Below are 6,623 nucleotides of genomic sequence, written 5' to 3'. Positions count from 1 at the left end.
TCTGGTGGCACACCAAACTACAAATCCCAGAATCCCACAGCACTGAGCCATGGCAATTAAAGCAAGCGAGATCTGGTGGCACACCAAACTACAAATCCCAGAATCCCACAGCACTGAGCCATGGCAATTAAAGCAAGCGAGATCTGGTGGCGCACCAAACTACAAATCCCAGAATCCCACAGCACTGAGCCATGGCAATTAAAGCAAGAGAGATCTGGTGCCGCACCAAACTACAAATCCCAGAATCCCACAGCACTGAGCCATGGCAATTAAAGCAAGAGAGATCTGGTGCCGCACCAAACTACAAATCCTAGAATCCTGCAGCCAGGGCAGTTAAAGCAACCCCTTCTCTGTCAGGGATCCTTTTGGGAGGAGCGGGTTATAAATAAATATAATTATAATTATTGCTGAGCCACAGCACTATAAGGAATATCTTCTCTGGCAGGGAGCTCTAGTGCCACAATAAGCTCCAAATCCCAGGATCCCACAGCTACTGAACCATTTAAAGCGGTGTCAGGCTGCATTAACAACTGTCTTTTAATTATTATTATTATTATTATTATTATTATAAAAGGTTTTTTTTTAATTGTTTCATTTGTGAGCTGCCTGGGGCCCCTTTCTGGATGAAAGGCAGCACAGAAATGAAAAAAGACAAATCAATATAAATAATAGAATCATAGATTCATAGGGTTGGAAGAGACCAGAAGGGCCACCCAGTCCAACCCCCTTCTGCCATGCAGGAACTCTCAGTCAAAACACTCCCTAGATGTCCAACCATCCTCTCTTTAAAGACCTCCAAGGAGGGAGACTCCACTACACTCCTAGGAAGTGTGTTCCACTGTCAAACAGCCCTTACTGTCAGGAAGTTCCTCCTAATGTTGAGGTGGAATCTCTTTTCCTGCAGCTTGCATCCATTGCTCCGGGTCCTAGTCTCTGGAGCAGCAGAAAACAAGCTTGCTCCCTCTTCAATATGACATCCCTTAAAATATTTAAACAGAGCTATCATATCACCCCTTAAGCTTCTTTTCTCCAGGCTAAACATCCCCAGCTCCCTGAGTCGTTCCTCATAGGGCATGGTTTCCAGACCTTTCACCATTTTAGTCACCCTCCTTTGGACACGCTCCAGTTTCTCAATGTCCTTTTTGAATTGTGGTGCCCAGAACTGGACACAATATTCCAGGTGGGGCCTGACCAGAGCAGAATACAGTGGCACTATTACTTCTCTTGATCCAGACACTATACTTTTATTGGTGCAGCCTAGAATCGCATTGGCCTTGTTAGCTGCCGCATCACACTGTTGACTCATGTTCAACTTGTGTTCTACTTGGACTCCCAGAATCAATGCAACCCTATGGATGCAGAAGCCCTTTTCACTCCAGGTTCCAGCCAGGCCCTTGGTTTCCACGCAGAGCCCTCCAAATGGGAGGAGCCCTGGCCTGGACAAAAGCCAAAGAGCCATTCCATCCTCCCTGGGCTTAGACCTACCTGAAGGGGGAAATATTCAGCTCCAGAGGGCTCCTGGCTTCCCTTTCTGTGGCCCTGATACACTCTCCATGAAGCAGAGCAGCCATCTTTGAACCGGGAAGGGAAAGAAAGCGGCGCCGGCGGCGACGGAAACCAAAAAAAAAAAAAACCCCACTCGGAAGAACAAAACAAGACTCAGAGAGAGAAAGACAGAGACCAGACCCTCCACGTTGGCCCCGCCCCTGACGTTCACTCGCTCGTGCGTGCGCGCTCGCGCTGTAGGGTTGTCACAGGACGTGACAGCGCGCGCCCCCGAAGTGAGAGGGAAGCCACCGCAAATGCGCATGCGCAAAAGCCTGACAATTGTGTTTCTTCTTCTGAGTTGATGTTTTTTCCTTTGAGGAGAAATGTCTTGTTCTGACTGCCCTTGTCCTTAGCAAATGGGCGCCCCATCCTCCCTCTTCCATAGCATTCTTGTCCTTTTCACCCTTGAGGAATTAATAAAAACGTTTGAAAGTGTTTGGTGCTTTGTCTTCAACATCATTGTCAATACTGTTGTTGTTGTGTGCCTCCCAGTCCTTTCTGACTCATGTCATGTTTATTTCAGAGGGGGCTTGCCATAGTCATCCTCTGAGGCTGAGAGAGTGTGACTTGCCCAAGGTCACTCAGAGTCACACAGTGTGTGTGTGTGTGTGTGTATTGCTGGTGAAATGTCAGGAAGAAACTATTCTAGAACATGACCGCATAACCAGAAAAACCCACAAAAAAAAAACTATGGGTGCTGGCCATGAAAGCCTCCGACTTCACATCACCCAGAGAGTTTCCCTGGCCAAGTGGGCATTTGAACTGCTAACGCCTAGAAAAGGGAAAATATTCTCTCCCATTCAGTAAATATCTAATGTTCAAAGAAGAATTAGAGAGTTAAAACAAGAATTAGGTTTTATTGTTGGTTTGCAAAGCAACATGTCTGGGCTAGAGGCAGCGTATCTCTCAAATTAGCCCAGCAAAGAAACAACAGCCTCCCAACTTCTTTTATATCAATGGGCAGAACCACACTGTACTTCATTCCTATATTTAGGGTACAACATATATATAATACCAAACAAGGTATAGCAAAAAGGCAGAAAGCAATCTCCAAATGTGTAGCTCAAACACTACACCAACATGAGTCAGTTTGTTGTTGTTGTGAGCCACCCTTGAGTCAGGCGCCAACCCATGGCAATCTTGTGGATGAGACCTCTCCATGATTCCCTGTCTTTCACTATTCTCCTAAGTTCTTGCAGATTCATACCTGTGACCTCCTTACTAGAGTCCATCCATCATTCTAGCATGTGGTCTTCCTCTCTTTCTACTTCCTTTCCTAGCATTGACGGGATACAGACCACCCCTTTGAGGCAGCCTGCACCCGCCCCTTTCCCCTCCGGATTGGGGCCTGGGCATCCGCAGCGGCATCCCCAGAGGCCCCAATCCGCTGCTGCTCCAGGCCTTGGGGAAATGGCAAAATGCTGCTTCCCTGTGGCCTGTAAACGGGTGTCCTTGGGGCTTCATGCCTCAAGGACACCCCGACAGCTGCGGGGAAGGGGAGAAAGGGGCCGCTCAGTCCTTTCTCTTCCACATTACAGGCGCGGCTGTGTAAAGGTGATGCGTGCAGCAAAAAGGAGCTCTGTTTTGGAACTCCTTCCCGCAACGCTGAAAGGGCAACCCAAGTGTCCTGCAGCGTTGTGGGGACGCCACGCCCGTGCTGCGCTGTTTGGCTGCAGCGCGGCCATGACATCACCGCCATTATCACACCGCCGCAACATACTAGGGTTGCAGGGAGTGCAGTGGCACCACCTGCGGGCAACCTTAGCATGTATCCAGGCTGGTGCAAAGCGCCGGTCTGAAAAGCCCCATTGTTGACTTTTCTAATGCCTTCTTATGATGTGGCCAAAGTATCACAGCTTCAGCGGTGTCATTTTTTCCTCCAGGGAAATTTCAGGCTTGATCTATTCTAGGACCCATGAGTCAATACTGTTTGTTATTGCTGTTAACTGCCCTCAACTCTGACCGGAGTCATGGTGACCCTGTGGATGAGACATCTCCAAGGCTCACTGGCTTCCACTATTCTCAAAATTCTTGCAGATGCATACCTGTGACCTCCTTAATAGAGTCCATCCATGATCACATGGCTCCTACCCATTTCATGACCTGGTCCTTCTGGCCTAAATCCAGTTGTTAATCCCAATAACAGTAGAGCCATTGAATCACTGGGAACTTGGGTAAATCAATATTTACATAAGTTCCACTGATTCGATTAACCTTCTCCAACAATTGGATTTAGGGCCCTGTTGTTGCCACCTGCTCCTCTTTCTGTTGGTGACCAAGGAGGCCATAACTATGAGGATGGTCACTCTATAGCTAATATGAGCTACTTCTGTCTCAGGATTCAGGGTGCTGTCTTTCCCAGCAGTTAGGCAGCCATTTCTTGTTTTGCTCCATCTCCTCCCTCCCTCCTTCCCTTCCATCTCATTACCACTGCTGCTTCCTTTTCTTCCTGTGAATACCATAGCTGAGTCCCTGAGATTGATGTGACCTGTTTCAAGGTTGCAAGGTCCCTGCAGTTAGCATTCATTGACATGGAAAGAGCAGGAGGAGATAGCACTGTTGGAGAATCATTTGACTCGTCTGTGTACCTTAGACACCCATGGACTGAAAAGAGAGGTTGAAGTGTATTCAAAATGCTCTAAGCCTCCTTGTTTGTGTATGTCATCTCTGAAATGGCTCTTGGGACCACTTTACTAGCTACATGACAGCCAACTTGTTAGCTATTCTCCGTAAGTGCAGTGAGAAATCAATCCCACCTCCTTGTATATGTATATCAAAATTATACACATAAGAGAAAAGATCTTTTGTGACACATCACTGTTATACATGAAAACACTTTTATTTATTAAACACCCAGTACCAATGGTCAAGAATGAACCATACAGAAGTAGAGAATACAGCCAGCAGCATTTACAGCATTAAACTGTCAGTATAAGGGCAACCTTGGCCATGATTTAGTGTGATAAACCACTGATGAATATTAAAACGAGGTTGTCGGTGTACACATTGGCATCAAGGCGATTTTGCTGCCTTTGGAACCCTGAAATTACTTCAGTGAAGTAATTACTGGGGGAAACTGTTAATGTCACAAATCAAAATTAGCTTTTAATTATGCTATTTTTTTTGAAAGAAAAAATTTCAGAACACAAATAGGTCTAACCAGTAAGAAAACAGACTTACAGTAGTCCACCCTTAGTCGCAGATTTGCTTTCCAGAGTTTCAGTTACCTGTAGTCAAACATGGTCCAAAAATATGAGAGACATAGGGTTCGGTACTATCATTAGTTTCAGGCAATCACTGGGGATCTTGGAACTTAGGGGCGGCCTGCAGCCGCCATCAGCTGCACCGGATTGGGGCTGTGGCAACCACACTCAACAGCCCCGATCTGGCCTTTCCAGGGTGCAAAAAGAAACCACAAAAAGCTGGAAAGGGCATGATAGCTGCGGTACTGTGGCTTTAAGTGCTGCATCATGTGGACATAGCGCCAGAGGAACACCATGACACTGTGCACCATGTGGAGCGGCACATGTTGTCACACCACCCTGGGGTGGAGTCAGGGCATGCATCATGTGGACATCAAATCCCGATTCTGCCCCCCTGGTTGGTGTGCACCTTTATGGTTGGTGTGCACAGCACCTAACTCCCCATGGATAAGGGGCAACTACAGTCGTCCCCCCTATTTGCAGTCTTGCTGTTCGCATCCCTCGGTCTTTTGCAGATGGCAAGACAGGAGGGAGCGCCACGTGCAGGAGTGCACTCCCATTGTAATCAATGGGGATCCAATACTGGCAATTTTCCCAATTAGTGTGAGGAGTCTGGAATCAGAAGGGATGACTGTACTGTATTTTGAAAGAGACATTTCATAAAACCTATCTATCCTCTTCAGCAAAGCAGCTTTGATGACCAACAAAGCTCACATGAAGAAATTAAAATGTGTAAAAGCATGCTGAGATTTGTAAATGAAAACATAGCATGGTGTTCAAGAAGTAGTTTACCTATTAGACAGTGAGTTTATTCTTGTATAAAGTTGCAATACCTAAATTCAAGAGTAAACAAAGATTTCAGCTGTGAATAACCCAGGGGAGAAATTACCTCCAAAGGATTTTGCACCTTAATTTCTCTTCCTCCAGTTTAATTGCTCATGTTGTACACCAATACATTTTAGCCAGGTGATTTCCAGCAATGCTTACAGTATAATTGCTTCATTTACAGGGAGTAATAATAATCCTAAACAGCAGAACTGAGAAAAAAAGTTCCAGATTATTTGGGTCAATGCTACTTAAGGGGACACTGAATGCTTTGTTTGTGTTTTGATGACACATACAATAACATTTGCTGATTGAGCTCAAGATAAAGCATAGAGGCAAGTAGAGCATATCTATCCTGTGGCTTTTTAGCTCAAATTACCCCCCCCCCCCATACACACACACATAATTTTATTTTATTACAATTCAGAAATTGTATAAAATGTCAACATATAAAAACAGCAATGATTGACCAACAGTTATTAGTGTCTTCTAACTCATAAAAAGTCAGTATATAGGACTCTACCAAGTTAAAAGTTATTAATGATGGTAAAAGTTATTAATAATGAAGAAAAGAGGCTACACTAGTTTGCTTTTGTCTGTGCCTGCTGGGAAGATAGGAGAAGCTTCAACCTAGGAGAGGCTTCACCAGTGTACTTTTGCCTGAGCCTGCTGGGGAGGACAAGACTCCATCCCATCCCTTCTTTTCCCCTCACTTGGGCAGAGGTGACTGAGTCCAAATTTCCCTTACATTTTGAACTCAGTTTGCAGTAACTGAAGTAATCCTAGGACAAAGGGGGAAAGTGGTAGAAGGAGAGAAAAACTGGGACATTTTCAAAGCTGCTGAAAAGGTGGGATGACAGAGAATTAATCAGGACTGTCCCTGACAAATTGGAACAGATGGAGGGTATGCAATAAGCATGTAGAACCTCAGCCTGGAAAGAGAGGAATCTTAATTGGCACAAGGTATGTCTTACCATTAACAACAACAAAAACAACAACAACCCACTAATCACCTTTCTCTTGCTAATGCCTTTGTTACCTTCCAAA

General features: G+C 45.4%; 1 protein-coding gene across 4 annotated transcripts in view; it reads right to left on the bottom strand.

Annotated features, from left to right (window-relative positions):
- SHPRH (SNF2 histone linker PHD RING helicase) overlaps positions 1-1,692 on the bottom strand; it is a 62,061-nt gene extending 60,369 nt beyond the window's left edge. For all 4 annotated transcript variants that reach the window (XM_042444829.1, XM_042444827.1, XM_042444830.1 and 1 more), the window contains exon 1: positions 1,486-1,692. The gene's annotated coding sequence lies outside the window, so the exon portion shown is untranslated. The remainder of the gene's footprint in view (positions 1-1,485) is intronic.
- Positions 1,693-6,623: the final 4,931 nt, after the last annotated feature.

This window comes from Sceloporus undulatus, chromosome 1 (genome assembly GCF_019175285.1).
Source record: "Sceloporus undulatus isolate JIND9_A2432 ecotype Alabama chromosome 1, SceUnd_v1.1, whole genome shotgun sequence".
NCBI lineage: Eukaryota > Metazoa > Chordata > Lepidosauria > Squamata > Phrynosomatidae > Sceloporus > Sceloporus undulatus.
The sequence above is the reverse complement of the archived record's forward strand: the minus strand, read 5'-3'. Positions and strand labels throughout refer to the sequence as shown.